The 16,262-nt window shown below is 36.3% G+C and overlaps 1 long non-coding RNA gene across 1 annotated transcript; it reads left to right on the forward strand.

The window, feature by feature from the left end:
- Positions 1-1,619: 1,619 nt before the first annotated feature.
- LOC105477144 (uncharacterized) lies at positions 1,620-8,793 on the forward strand. The gene is made up of 4 exons (XR_011614682.1): positions 1,620-1,828; positions 4,388-4,433; positions 7,566-7,643; positions 8,174-8,793. It is a non-coding gene; the product is annotated as an uncharacterized lncRNA (long non-coding RNA).
- The last annotated feature ends 7,469 nt before the right edge of the window (positions 8,794-16,262 follow it).

The raw sequence follows: 16,262 nt of genomic DNA on the forward strand, positions 1-16,262 counted from the left end.
GGCTTCACTCTGTGGGTAACCTGACCTTTCTCTCTGGTTGCCCTTAACATTTTTTTCCTTCATTTCAGCCTTGGTGAATCGACAGTTATGTGTTTGTGGAATCTAAGACAATCAAACTTATAGAAGATAAAGTAGAATGATGGCTACAAGAGGCTGGGGAGTGGGAAGTACAGTGTCAAGTGCACAACATTCCAGTTAAACAGGAGGAATAAATGATAAATATTTGAAATGATGAATACATTAATTGGCTTGACTCAATCATTCCACATTGTGTGCATAGATATCATGGCATCACTTCGTGCCTCATAAGTATATGCAAATATTTTTGTCCATATTTAATAAAATACAATTTTAAAAAAGAACGAAGAGTCAGCATATCTTTTGATGCTCAGCAAACCTCACATCATTGCCTTTTCTCTTACCTTTTGGTATATTTTGATGCAAAATTACAACATTTTACAAGGGAAAAGAAAGTTAAAAATTACTAGTCTAAGCCATTCTTTTTAGAAATGAGGGCACTAACTTAATGCTCCATAACTTGCTGGCAGTCAGAGGTAGGAAGTGGCAGATAACAGGTCTCTGCAGAACTATTTCAAGAACAACACATCTTTGTAATTTACATTTACCTTTTTAAAGAGGCTTATTGCCATTTCCTAGTCACGCATGTTATTTTAAAGTTTCACCACAATGCCGACAATAGTTGTACACAGGGAAGCAACTGCCACAGTTTTCACAGAATCGAGCGTAGAACCAGCAACGGCGTAGTTGAAATAAACAAACTTCAGTTACCTTCTAAGCTTCAGATACAACCTGTATGAGTTATGTGTATGTGAACATGTATTATTTCCTTGACAGAGTTATTATTTATATCTGCAAAGAAAAAGTATAACTTAGATATTTTCTATACAGTAGTAAAATGAGAATTTTTAAAGATTGCTTTAACATTTTATTCCATGTGCTCTTAAATACAAGAATATTATACTCATGATGTGCTAGTTTTAAAAAGATGTTTCTTTGCCTGTCGTTAGATAGAAGAAAAATTTATTTATTTTTTTAATTTTTTTGAGACGGAGTTTTGCTCTTGTTGCCCAGGCTGGTCTGCAGTGGCGTGAACTCGGTTCACTGCAGCCTCCGCCTCCCAGGTTCACGTGATTTTCCTGCCTCAGCCTCCGTAGTAGCTGGGATTACAGTCATGCACCACCATTCCTGGCTAATATTGTATTTTTAGTAGAGAGATGAGCTTTCTCCGTGTTGGTCAGGCTGGTCTTAAACTCCTGACCTCAGGTGATCCGCCTGCCTCAGCCTCCCAAAGTGCTGGGATTACAGGCGTGTGCCGCTGCCCCTGGCCGAACTTGATTCTTCTTAAGCCAAAAGAAGTAAACAAAGAAACATAGACCTTGTAGGAAGTCTCCAAGATGGCCTCCAATGATCTTGACCTCCAGATATTCTTTCCTTTATGTAATTGTTTCCTGTTAAATGTGGTCTAGACTTACTTCTTGAAAATGGAATATGGAAGAAGTGATGGAATGTCATTTCTAAGAACAGGTTCCAAAAAGACTGTGGCTGCTGTCGAGAGTGTTTCTTGGAGCTCTCTCTGTCATCACCAGCTGCCACATTATGAGGTCACTCAGGCAGCCCATGGAGAATTCTATGTGGTGAGAAACCAGGACCTACCATTGTTCATGTGTCTGTGCTTGGAAGAAGAGTATTATTCAGCTGCACACTAGCCTGGAGATGCCTGCAGTCCTGCCTAACAGCTGAACTAAAACCTCATGAGGAACTCAGAGTCAGCTAAGCTGTGGCCATATAGCTCTCACACGAACACGAGGTGGTTAGGAAAGTTTGCTGTTTTAAACCTCTAAATTTGGGGGTATTTTTTTTTCTACATGCAATAGATAACTGTTATGGTCGAGTTGAACAGAAGCAGAAACTAAAACTCAGGAGTATCATTATTATCTTCCTTTTCATTCCAGAAGTATTGCTTTGGGGAAATAGCTTTCAGCTAAAGGTCAAAGTAAATCTTGGCTTTCCTTTTAAAGACTTTCTTCTATTTGCTTCCCAGAAGAGCATTTAAATATTTCCATAAACTTTAAGGCCACAGTAAGTTTCATGTATGTTTTAAACAACAAAATCCCTGTGAAAACTGCATCACTTTTTATTTCTTCTAATCGCTTGGGAAAATGGAAGAGAAATTGTTTGCCAGTTAAGTTCCCTCATAGTAACACTATCCAGCTAATCAGCGTTCTCACTCTGTAGTTACAGAGATTGTTAGCATGGGGTTTCGCTTTATGATGCTGCAGGGCAACTATTATTCACCCCTGGTTTAACACCATGTAGAGGTGGTGATAGGAATCTAATGAAGAAAACATCAAGCCTAGTAGTAATTTCAGGAGAAATCATGCATGGTTGTTTGAATAGGGTTGAGTAAGAATTGACATTTTATGTTATTGACTGTAATATAGGTGCTTTACCCTCTCATCTTTTGTACATTTACGCCACTGTGATTCCTTCTGTTTTAGAAAGCAATAGAGCATATCTTAACCAGAGCACTATCTTTGTGCCAGATTTTCCTGCAGCTGTTCCGGCTATAATTCTTTTACTAAGCATCAATCTTAAAAAAAAAACTCTGAGAATCTTTGTTACTGTTAAGCTGTTTTATTACTATTATTATTATTGTTTTCCTATAAAATCAGACACCCTAACTTAGAATTCGTGGACACATAGAGGGCTTTTTTTTCCTACCAAACTTATATGTCTGTTTTTTCCCCCTTAATTGAAACAAAGTAGAAACTGTTGTATACTTTATGGAGTTGTGATAAATGCATACAGTCATTCTCCGCTTTTATGAAAGGTGAGCGCAGACTTGTCAACAAGATAGAAATAATGCCATTACAAGCACATACAATCCGAGGGTAGTTTATCACATCTTTCCTATTAAAAAGTCTGTAATATATATCTGAACTACAAAGGTAATCTAAGTATAGAGGTTTTGGAACTCAAAACACAAAATCTAAGTTTTATATGTTTTGGCCTGGTTATCCATTTTTATGTTTATAGAAAGAGAAACTATCATGTGTTTAGAAAACAAAATAATTTATCACACCTTTGCCTAATACAAATGGTAATATCCTTATTACTTTCATATATCTTTTCTTAAAAAACATGTTTATAGAAATATAGATGTATTCTGTTTTATCAAGTTAGAGGATATTTCTATTTTAAGGATGTAGAATGGTGTATCACTGGCATAATATAATTGCCTGAAGAGTAATACTTAATCACCAACGGAAATTAAACTTTACAATCTTTAAAACTATGTGATTCATCATCCTTGGTTTAAAATCTATAGCTGAGGTAACTATTGTTTATTATTTTCCTCCCTAATTGAGCACTCCTGTTGAATGCTAAAATAGACTTTTTAAAAATAAGCAGTAATATTCTGGAGAGAATTTAACCACAAATCACATACAATCAAATGAAATTTTTCAAATACTTGAGAGCAAAATTATTCCAATTCTTTAGGATTTTGTATACATCTGAAGCCTAACTTCTATAATTATGTTTAAAACTTAGGTTCTGTTGGCCCATGGCAAAGACACTAAGACACTGCATTTAGCTGATAGGTCTCTGAGAGACCAATTGAAGCTATTCCTCTCAAATGATATAAAAGAATTCAATCCATGTGCCTCACTGAGTTGTATCTTGGCTTAATCAAGGGGACTGGAAAATGAGCCTGGTGACATATCATCTGGGATATAATTGTTGAGGAAATAGACTCGTGGGTGAAGATGAAAGAGGCACTGATAGAATACTCTAATTCCTTTGGTCTCCCATTTAAATAAATATTTCTCATTGTGGCCTATTTCTGTCAATAGCTGGAAAGAACTAAATATTCCCAGATTGCCCTTTACAGTAACACTAAATTTAGAATATTGCTTAATAAATCTGTCCCCAAACCTCACTAGCCTTTTGATTACAGAAATAAACATTTTCTTTAAATTATAAACACTTTCAGAGTTTCCACTTTTTAAACCACGTGAAGTCTGAGGTTTGTTCTATTAGGTTTCCCTCCTAAAAAATGTCAACATGTTATTGAACAATGCTTATGTGCTCCACAAAACTGTCCTGGAAATTGCACTCATTCACCTCTTTGGGAACTGCTCCTGCTCCTGCTGCAGAACTCACCAAGCCTTTGAAACCAATTGTCTTTCTTCCCTGTGGCTGTTTTCTCCAAGCCCTAGGCAGATTCTTCCCTCAATTCACCTGACTAAGCTAAATCTGGACTTGGCTAGATATGTGACCGTAAGATAAAGGAAATGCATAGGAATACGAGAGAAACAATGATAGCATGATGCACTCTGGTTTTACATATAATTACTTGTTCCAGACTGTTCCCGTTTGCAACTTCAGATTTTAGTCCAAGTCCCAGAATGGTAAGTAAGCCTCCCTCAACTCAATATAATGTAGTAGTTCAGGAAGAAAATGATGGTGGCTGAAATGCAAGTAATTTCCGAAATGGATAACTGGAATGATTTGGAATGTGTTTAGGAATAAGATACTGGATTTATAGATGGATTGGATATGGAGGTAGTGAGAGATGATCAAGTTAGGAGAAATTTTTATGATGAAATGGTTGTGGGAAATAAGCAAGAAAAGCCTTTCTCATGGTTTTGAAAACGTGGAAGTCCTCTTTCTCTCATAGCAAATGAAATGCATTGCTATTCCAGTTTTTACCTAACATTGCACAGGCTCATTAAGGGCTGAAAGGAAATGCAGCATTCATTACCCATCACTTCATAGTAATTTGGTTTCCTTAAAAGCTAACATGGTCACATCATAATAATTCTTCTTTAAATGGACAGGTTATAATTTGCTTCCTCAGATTAATAAAGTTGCCTAAGTAGAGAAATTCTAACATAAAAAGTCGATAGCTTTATGCTTATTTAAATAGATTATATAAAGCACAATAAATGAAACATAGTGTCTAAGCCATGAACACACGAATCTGTCTACATTTTGTGAAATAGCCAGACAGATTTTCATTGTATTTAGAGGGTAGGTAAATAAAATCACTTTCGGGGCCCTCAGGGTCTCCTTCAAAAATAGAGGCAGACATTCTTTAGCAACATTATAACTGTGATATGAGAGAGACCTATATGACTAAGTCCTCATCTTCTCTGTAATACTTTCCTCAGAGACCTTCCTGACCATGATTTCTAAAACAGCACCTCTCATTCTAGTCTCTCAGTCCACTTGACTTTTCTTCACACTTAATCTGACCATGTTAGGTATTTAATTCTTTACTTCTTATTGTTTGCCTCTTCTTCCCCAGATGCAGAATGAAGGATGAGTTTTTCTCTGTTTTGTTTATTACTGTAACTCCTGAATATAGACTAACATGTTACACACAGAATGCTAGCACTTATGATCATTTGTGGAAGGTGTATATGAATAATAAAATGTGCCATGTTTGCCGCTGGCCACGGTAATCACCTGAAATCTACCATTTAGCTTCTATTTCAGCCTTAGCCTTTTGAAGACAAAATAGGGAAATGTCAACTTTATTGTCATTTCTGACATTACTGAGCTGGTATGTGATCAATGATCATGTTAGCACACAGGCTACCATCATAGGTCATCAGTAAAATGTCAGTAATAAAAACAAGGCCTGAATACAAAATATTCACTTTTTAAAAGTAAGAATTATAGATGTACTCTCCAGTAAAAAATTCACTTTATGTGCTTTATGTTTTGAAATTCTATTAGTCTGTTAAAGTAATAACAACTATTTTGAATAAAATAACATAATATTTAGTTATGGTTCTGTTCATAATTATCTGTAATAATAAAACATCTATTAAAAATTTTAGAATATTTAAATAATTAGAATAATAGATTGCTAGTTATTTTAAATAATTAAAAGATAATGTCTGCTAAATTTATTCTGAACATATTTTTATATGAAAAATTGTTTATAAAAATTAAGCAAAATATGAATAATTATAGTGCTTATGTATTATATTCTAATTCCTAACATTTTAAAAATAACTTAAAAACTGTACTGATCTTAAGTAGACAAGGAGTGTTTCAAGGAAGGTCCTACTAAAAATTCTTCACCTATTTGAGGAAGAAATAAAGTTAAAACAATAACTGCCATCCAAAGGTTTTTGAAGAGAAAGATCTTCAAAATTGCCTAATATGTATGGTAAGTCATTTTCCATGCAGTCTAAAGAAGAACATAGAAAGTACAAAAAAAAGAAGTGTTAAAGTAAATTAGATGCCAACAACATATTTTGTTTTTGCAAATCAAACTTCATAACAACAGATTTCTCAAAAAGACATTAAGTGTAAAATATGTTTTTTTAAAAAAAAAACAAGAGTAAACTTGTTCTGAAACAATTCCTTACAGTTTTAAGTATATGGAAGACAAAGATTACATCAAGTTTGTTGAAATGATAGTGCTGAAACACCAAATGTTTTTAGTAGTTGAAGACGAAGTGCTTTTGAGAGCTCACAAAGGCGTAACTGAGAGAAGCACCTGGTTTTATAAAACAGAAACAAAAAAGAAAACAAACAATGAACAAGAAAACATGCTACTAAAAAAACTTTCACTTGAATTATGTTCTTCTATTAAAAAATTAGAGATAAATATTACAAAATCATGAGCCAATTGCAAATCAACTTCTATTTGGATGTGCAAGTATAAAAGGCATAGTAGAGAGTAGATAGCAGAGTCAGTACCTGGCAGCATAAAGAACTTAATTTTTCATGACATATTGTCAAGATTTTATAATTTGACCAACATTTTAAATATTAAAAGTAGAATTAAAATTTTTGACAAAATGTTATGTATTCTTTATCTTAGGTTTTAGAAAATGGGTATATTAACCAATATATTGATTTTGATATGCAACCAATATATTGATTTTGACATGCAAACATTCATCTTTCAGCAAAATGTCTATTGGATAAACCATTGTTGTGTGAGGATGCCTTAGATACTTAACATAAAGAGTAGTTTCATGTTTGCACCCTTAGTTCCTTAGCACAAGGGGAATGCTCTGAATTTAATGTACTGAACTTTGATAATGTGCTCTCCCATCAGGAGAACTCTATCTAGTGTACTTCGTGGTCAGTAGCAGCACGTGGGATTTATTTATTTAACAATGCTTCAAGATTCTTTATTGCAACAAAAGAAGGTCAGCTTGAATACAATACTGACTGCCCTTTTTGAAGCGTCAGTTTGACCCACAGTTTGCCACAATAGGAAAATCTTTGATGCCTGCTGGTTTCCGATAAATGTATTATGAAATGGTCTTTGCAAATGGCAGTTTCTTTGGAAAGGGCACAGGTTTCCAAAATGCAGTCCTTAATTTGTCTTGTCTTTGTGTACAATATGATACAAGATAAAAGGTGGTAAGCATAAAATACTTAAGAAAATATGTGTAAGAAACCTTTTAAATTAGTATTTTATGAAGTAAATAAAGTTTGTTTCATTTTCTCTTATTCACACTTCAACTTAACCAGTGATGACCGTCTTAATCACCAGTTTAATAATTCTTTAGGTATCATTTCCTTCCAGCAAAATGAAGAGAAGAGATGTTATGTAAAATTAGAATTCTTGTTTGAAAGCACTTAGTGAGGTAATAACATTTTTGTTGGCTTTGGCTTAATAAGAAATAGATGATATTGATATATCCAATATTGTTTACATATATATAATATACATAGGAATACATTAGAAAAATCTAGAAACTAAGTATAAATATATTCTGTAAATTCCGTGTAATTACATTAAAAAATATCTAGAAATTATGTAAAAAAATAAAACATTTTTATGTGAAGGTTTTATAGAACTAATACAAATTGTATATTGAAATCTAAAAATATCTGTATACATTGCATAAAAAAGAAAGCTTACAGTATTTTCTGTCTTTTAACATATTTATACTCCTTCATTTTTATATGTTTATGGGAAAGGAAATTAAACATCTAAATAAAAGGGTTTTTAGTTTTGCTCCTTATTACAAATCAAAATCATGTGGAAAGCCAAACATATTTTTGAAAATTACTTATATTTTCTGCAGAATGTGTCTCAATCATTAGTATCACCTAGAAATATGAAACCAGTATTTGTTGTAATGCAAAGAATGTTGTAATTTTTCTCTGAAAGCTGTTGCAGGCTGGATTTGACTAGAATAGCAAAACCACTACAACTATTATGCAAATAAGGAGTTTTGTGTAGAATTAGGCTTTCCACCAGTGTGGAGGGAGCTGAAATTCTGAAGAACCAGGAAGACTGCAGCCAGAATAAGGTGCTGTAACAGCGTGCTTACTCCAATAGCAGGACACCATGCAGTGGAGGAAGGAAATGATACAGCTTCCGGAAGGCTGCAAACCCCATGGCCGGAAGTCCCTGGCAGCATGCCACATCCCTCTGCCCTGACACTGAACATCCTGGCGTTTGTTTCACTTCCATCTTGCAAATCTCTCATGGGCTCCTTTTATCAGCAAATTACCATTTGTAGTACAAGAGAGGAATTCTAAGAAAAGCAGTTAGATTTTGAGAAGTCTATCAATGGTGCCAAGTTGACCACAACCAACCAAGTCATTTGACACTATATCAAAGCTTGAAGCAAAAACTTTTAATTTCCAACATCATCTAGACTTTTTGCAGAACATGAAGGGGCGGACATTTTGGCCTGCAGGACAGACAAATATTGGACCTTAGTCCTTTCAATTTAAAGCTTTTTATTCCTCCTTCAAAATAAAAACTTCCTGTGATGCATATTCTTGAAATACGAGTTGGCTATAACATATTCAATTAGGAAACTTAGAGGAGGTTTCAGTTTAGGAAATGAAAAATGTGAAAGGAAGAGCATAGGCCCATTGAATAAAGAACAGGGAGGAACTGAGATAGAGATCGTTGAAAACCAATTTCCTCTACTTTACAATAACGTTTGAAACGAGTCCTAGGTGCTCTTTCAAAAGTTCTTTCAGAAGAATATTTCTATTCTTTTAAAATATAAACTAAGTATTTCAAAAATAACCATACAGTGGCATTACTGTTCTGCTTTATCATATGTAATCATACATATGAGGTAGAGATATGACATATATCTAGATATGATATAAATTTCTGATATATATCAATATCTAGATATGATATAGATATATATACACAAGTGTATCCTGATTTAAAAAATGATACTTCAAACAGCGGTATTAATTTACCTTCATTGCAGCACATTTGGTTTTTTGTTTTTGTTTTTGTTTTGGGATGGAGTTTCACTCTTGTTGCCCAGGCTGGAGTGCAATGGCACGATCTCAGCTCACTGCAACCTCTACCTCCTGGGTTCAAGCAATTCTCCCACCTCAGCCTCCTGAGTAGCTGTGACTACAGGTATGCGCCACCACTCCCGGCTAATTTATTTTTAGTAGAGATGAGGTTTCTCCATGTTCGTCAGGCTAGTCTCGAACTCCCAACCTCACGTGATCTACCCGCCTTGGCCTCCCAAAGTGCTGGGATTACAGCGACCGCGCCCGGCCGCACGTTTGGTTTTTAAAGAAGGGTGATAGTCATGACCCTGTAGAGGAAGAATATCAGCTTTTAAACTTCCTCTAGCATAAACTTAAACCTAATAATCTACTTATGAGGCTATAATAGTGTAGTGTTTCAAATTAGGTGGAAGGTCTGTGGAAACTTTCAGTAATGCATCTCACTGGTCCTAAAACTGTATTACCTATTATGAAATAACCATACCTAGAAAAGCTATAGAGGACAGTTAATGGAACTGTATTTCTAAATGTTGCACATATGTAGAACATTCACCCCCTGGGAACCCTGGACAACACATGTATCTAAAAACACTTCTTCTAGTTAGAAGGAGAAGAAAAAAAAGAAAACATATGAAATAGGATCTGTTCCATATATAATTAGTGCATTTACATAATTGAGTCATCCAGTCCCAAAATTTCATTTCTCCTTAAAACTCACTTTCAGAGGGGGTGGGGGGTGAAAGCCTCAAGGGAAATAAATATAAATAGGACTTCTTCCTGGGACTTTTTCATTTTACTAAAGAGAAAGTATTTGTTTCTATAATTGCTTTACTAGATCCAGACAATGTTTCTTGCCTTGGTGAGTAAGCTGAGTACAGTTAAAACTTAGAGATATTTAAAAATCCATTAATTACATCTGGACTTTTATACTCTTGGTCCTTAGATTAAGAAAAATCTATCAAGTTCTAATTTTTTTCTTGGGTGTCTCCTTAGTGCTTAACAAGACTTGTGATACTGTCTCTTCAAACGGTTCGGGGAAAGAAAACAGCATAAGATGTAGAAGTCTGAGGCTCATTTTTACCGTATGGGGGAAAGCATGCAGAACTAAAGTTAAAAAGCAGAAGTTCTCTTATGCTGATTTTGTTCCTTACTAAATGTATGGCTGTGAGCATTTCATTCAACTGCTTTCGGTCTTTAGTTGTTTTACTTGTTAATTTATAAGGACAGCCAGTGACCCCTTTTAGAACAAGATTTTATTTTATTTATTTTTATTTTATTTTATTTTATTTATTTATTTATTTATTTATTTTTTTGAGATGGAGTCTCTCTCTGTCGCCCAGGCTGGAGTGCAGCGGCCGGATCTCAGCTCACTGCAAGCTCCGCCTCCCGGGTTTACGCCATTCTCCTGCCTCAGCCTCCCGAGTAGCTGGGACTACAGCCGCCCGCCACCTCGCCCGGCTAGTTTTTTGTATTTTTTAGTAGAGACGGGGTTTCACCGTGTTAGCCAGGATGGTCTCGATCTCCTGACCTTGTGATCCGCCCGTCTCGGCCTCCCAAAGTGCTGGGATTACAGGCTTGTGTTATTTGCAGAACCAACACTATTTGTGTGAAAAATAGTTTCACGAAGACTATGCTCCTAGGTAGAGAAGAAAGTAAGTCTGATGCAGCCCTATCTGTTAGGATTTTGAGGAATAAAAGAGAAAATCTCCTAGAGGTGTTTAGGTGACAGAATCCTACTGATTTACAAGGAGGCTTAGAATATCTCCCTTGGGAACCCTTTACTCTAACCCCCTCCCCAGAAAAACCCTTTAGTAACTGACACGTAACAGAAAGTCAAGTTTATTAATCAGTTCAGCCTTCAGAGATGCACCTGCTCACACTTGGAGAGGTACTAAAAGAAGGAGGAGTAGGGACTGAGAACATGGGCTCTGGAGCCTCCCTTTCGAGGTCTGTAATCCCAATTCTACTACTTACTAATGAAGGCATCACATCATGGAAAACTCACCTAACTTCTGTTTCCTCATCTGTAGGTTAAGGGACAATTCTTCCTGGTGCCCCCACACGTCTAGTGACAGATTTTGTCTTGGCAACTTTTCAAGGATACCTAGAAAGCAAACAGTCTTGCAAAACAGCGACAGAGTCTCCCTGTGGGTCATAAGGCAGATTTGTTTCCTGATTAGAACAACATAGATTCATGATCCCCTCCCTCCCAAACCCTTGGGCAGGTGTGATTGCAGTCACAAAAATCATTGTGGTTTTTGCCAGCACTTTTGATGGCAAAAACTGCAATAACTTTTGCACCAACCTAATAAGACAGGTTTTACTGAGCTTGGTGCTACTTATTTTTGATCCAAACCCACTGTGTGTACAGCGTTTGCCTGGCCCCTGCCTAACCATCTCCCTCATGGGACTTGGGTTGGGGAAAGCAAGCCAAACTGAGGTGAACGTGAAGTTCTTGCAGCTGCTACACCATTAGTAATGAAGTTTTCTGTCTCTGACTCTTCATATTTGTGTTTTCTGTCAGCATCTATGAAACTGCGGCAGGCTAACTAGAAAGCAAGCTAAAATCTCCAATGCTTCATAGTTTCTGACACTGCAAAAGAAAATAAAACAATACCTAGCTCATCAAATTGTTACAAAGACGATTTACTAACCTTTCTAAAAACCTCATAAAGGTAGCTTGTATCTCAGGTAAGTATTTGCTATATAAGACAAAAAATAAAGGCTATAATTTCATTTCTCAAAAGTATCTTCTCTCACAAGACTATGAATTCTCACATGTATATATTGTTATATTCAAAAGGACTTTAGAAATACACATAGATGGCAAATGCAGTTGGCATAACATCTATATTTTCATTATTCCCATATTAAAGACTCTGTGTGAAACCCAAAGACTTAAATATGAAACTCGGCTCCACTATTACTAGTTCTGTGGACGTTAAGCCTCTGTGATGAGTACTTACCTCATGCCCAAAAGCAAGTATAAGTTTACTTTTTTATAATTAAATTTAATTTGTTTTATGATAAATATTCCATGGGGTGTTAAAAACCGAACTCTGTTAACACAGGGTTTTTTGTTTGTTTTTTCTTGAGACAGAGTCTTGCTCTGTCACCCACACTGCAGTGTAGTGGTCTGATCATAGCTCACTGTAGCCTGGAACTGCTGGATTCAAAGGGTCCTCCCAACTCAGTCTCCCTAGCAGCTGGGACTATAGACACACGCCCACTGTGCCCAGCTATTTTTTTTTTTTTTTTCTCTTGTAGAGATGGGTTGCTCTATGTTGTCCAGGCTGGTCTCATACTCCTGGCCTCAAGCAATCAATTATCCTGCCTTTGCCTCCCAATGTGCTGGGATTACAGGTATGAGTCACGGTGCCTGGCAATGCAGGGTTTTTATGGTTATTTCTGAGCACTGAAGATCTATGTGGTATCAAGGTAAGAGGCTTGGGGGAGAGAGGATCTTCAGCTGTCATATCATATCAACTGCATACGCAGACAGACTGAAATTTATGTCACCCGGGAGGGAATCCAGGTTTTGTAACTACTGATTATTGTACATTTGGTGGAGGGTTTAATTAAGATAAGACAGAATTATGAGCATAAAATTAGATATAAGGGAAAATGTATATTTAGAATGCAGAAATATATGATTGCATTTCACAACTGTCAAGAAGCTGATCAGTATCAGCTTGAATAGCATACATTCCAGAGAAATAACAACTCACTCTGTTACACTTCTTGTTGTTTACCATTTTGACTCAGTTTTAATGGAACCCATTATCTTTTTAAAACAAGTATTTCTAAAATATAATTAATGCAGAGGAAATGGTAACTTGTGTTTTCCTCTGGAAGTTTAATATTTTGTATTGATAGTTGTGATCACAAAATATGATTTCACAAGAAGAAAAACTCACTGTTCATTAGAGTTCTAAAGGTTTGTCACCTACAAATAAAGGGGTTCTGGTAAATTCTAGATGTATGATTCTTACAGATCTATATGTATGACATTAATAAGTATATATACTTCACCATCAAGTACAACTGGAAGAGAAAATCTTCTGACAGAGATGATATCTTATGATTCTGCACATTTCAAATCTTATTTACACTACCCATATACTTCCAGTGCTAGGTAATCTCTGGCACTATACACTCAGGTTATTATACCAGCTAAGAAAGTAAAGTGGGTAGCAAAAATATTCCTGAAAGTCTTTCACTCACAGAAGGCTAACAAGAATATAGTATACTTAAGAATCACCTAAATATAGGCCAGTGAATTCAAACTATATGTATTGCCAATTTCACTCTCTTTGCCAGGTCCCTAAAATGCATGCAATCATTCTAATACCACCCTACTCAAGTGGAGGTGTGGTAGAGAGGAAGTCAGTGTGGAAAAAGGCAGTGTTCTTAACCGAGTGCAGCTAAAATATTTCTGTGAATTTGTAAAAAGTAGATGACAGGTCTAGCTTCTGGAAATGTTAGGATATTATATAGAAAATTAAAGCTTCTTCCAAACACAATGATGCTTTCCAGACAAATTATTATTGTTTTTTTTAAAAGTAACTGATTGAAGACACTGTAGGGTGATCCAAACCAGGCAGAAACCAAAGGGTACATGATGCTTGAAAGAAGAAAAAGACTGGGTGCAGTGGTGGACCAGCCTCAGGAGGCTGAGGTGGGAAGATTGCTTGAGGCCAGAAGTTTGAGGCCAGCCTGGAAAACATAGTGAGACCCTTTTTCTATCCAAGAGAAGAAAGAAAGAAAGAGAGAGAGAGAGAGAGAGAGAGAGAGAGAAAGAAGAAAGAAAGAAAGAAAAGAGAGAGAGAGAGAGGTTGCATGAAACCTAGATCTACCCAGCGTTTTTCCTTCTAGACAGTTCCCATAAAATAGAGCTCAAGCAAATCGTGGAATCATAATGGAATAAGAAGCCAGAGGCCAGAGTTCAAGGTCAACAGCAACTAGAAATTGAGAAAAAAAATTAAAGAAGAGGGAGTTATAAATGAGGGAGTCAAAAATCTGGACACAAACTCTTCTCGGACTCTTGGCTGTTTTTGAACTGTCCATACATTGAGCAAGACTTTCAAGCTTCTCAGAAAAAGCAAGAGCTTGAAGGCTGACAGAGCCAAGTAGAAATAGCCAAGGCACTGACTACTAAGGAGAGAAAATGTAGAGTTTCATTCCTGCCAGGTAAAAGTCTTTTTGAAGAAATTATCGAGGTGGTACTAAAATTTATATGGAAATGCATACACGTAGGATAGTCAAAATGATCTAGAAAAAACAAGAACAAATAGGAAAGGTAACTGCCTCTGAGTGTAGGATGTACTAGATGAGGTCACCATGGAACTACCTGGGGTGATGGGCATGATCTATAGCTTCATAGAACTGAATTGGTGGTTATAGGAGGATACACATTTGCCAAGATTCACTGAACTTGTTGTGCACTGTAAACATGTACATTATATTTTTACCACATATTCTTCAGTTATAGGATATTGGAAAATAATGGGCTAATTTCAACACGTCTTGTGTCCTTGGAGTAATTTAGACAAGTTAGGAGCCCTGAAACTAAGATTCAATAGCATCATGAAAACCCTGTCTGGCCAGGTGTGGTGGCTCACGCCTATAATCTCAGCGCTTTGCAAGGCTGATGCGGGTGGATCATTTGCGGTCAGGAGTTCAAGATTAGCCTGGCCAACGTGGTGAAACCCCATCTCTACTAAAAATACAAAAATTAGCCGGGTGCGGTGGCTTGTGCTTTAACCTCAGCTACTAGGGAGGCTGAGGCAGGAGAATTGCTTGAGCCTGGGAGGTGGAGGTTGAGGTGAGCCGAGATCACGCCACTGCACTCCAGTCAGGGTTAAGAGTGGGACCCTGTCTCAAAACAAACAAACAAACAAACAAACAACAAAATCTGTCTTTGGAGTTGTTCTACTGTGTCTTCTGATTTCTGTACATTCAAGTAACCGCTGTGGGAATCTCAGACTGGTTCTGCCCCTCCCACATCTCTTATTTGTTCTGCCATTCCCACCTTTGCCTCTCCGCCGACCTTAGATGCACTATGAAGTTTTGGCAGATCTTGTTCTCTCCCGGAGCTCTGAAACTTAGCAGAATTGTGGCATGTTACACCAGATCTACGTTTTCCTTTAGGTCAGCAAAAATCATACTATTTTTTATTTGATATGCTGGAGCAAATGGATGATGTCAACAAGTTAAATTTTGGCCATCTATCTGCCTAGAAGTACCAAATTAACATTTTTTTCTACTCTGCTTGATAGCATGCTCAGGAAACTCTGGGCTCTTGCAATTTCTCCAGGGCATTGTAAGTGCACAGGTTCACCACTGGATCTCCAAGTATGCTGAGTTTTTTTCATCTTTAACCCTTAATTGGGTTCATTTAAAAGGCTTGAGTATAGAGGAGAAGACTCCCTCTAGTCTCCAATGTCATTTGTTGTGAGGCTGGTTACAGAGGTTTGAAACTTCACTTTATTTCTTAATATCCAAGTGACCTGGGTGAGATAGAAATTTCAGGTCTGTATAAGATTTTTATAAAATGTCGCGGGGAAGGTATCTATAGAATAGGTATAATTACAGCCTATGGCTCCCAGTGTTTTTCAGAGGATTAAATAAAATAATTTAAGATATTTTACAACTCTCTTATGTTGTAAGAGTTTAACATAATATTTAGTACAGTTTGTATTTAGACTACAGTTTGAGAAACAAATGGATATTATCAGAAATTACAAAATTCCGTGGTGTCTTAAATCCCTGAGGCGTTGGGCATGAAATACGCTAACTGTGGATGAATAGGGAAAAAAGTTACCGAGCAACAAGAAATATGTGAGGGGAAAACACACCACTTTAATATATAAAAATAGTGCCCTGAGATTCACTCCTCCAAGCCACAGTTTCCTATGTGTAAAATAGAGAAAAAAATTAGTTATCGTATTACATAGAAAAATTATTTATTTTTTTTAGCGAAA

This window comes from Macaca nemestrina, chromosome 16 (genome assembly GCF_043159975.1).
Source record: "Macaca nemestrina isolate mMacNem1 chromosome 16, mMacNem.hap1, whole genome shotgun sequence".
Classification (NCBI taxonomy): Eukaryota; Metazoa; Chordata; class Mammalia; order Primates; family Cercopithecidae; genus Macaca; species Macaca nemestrina.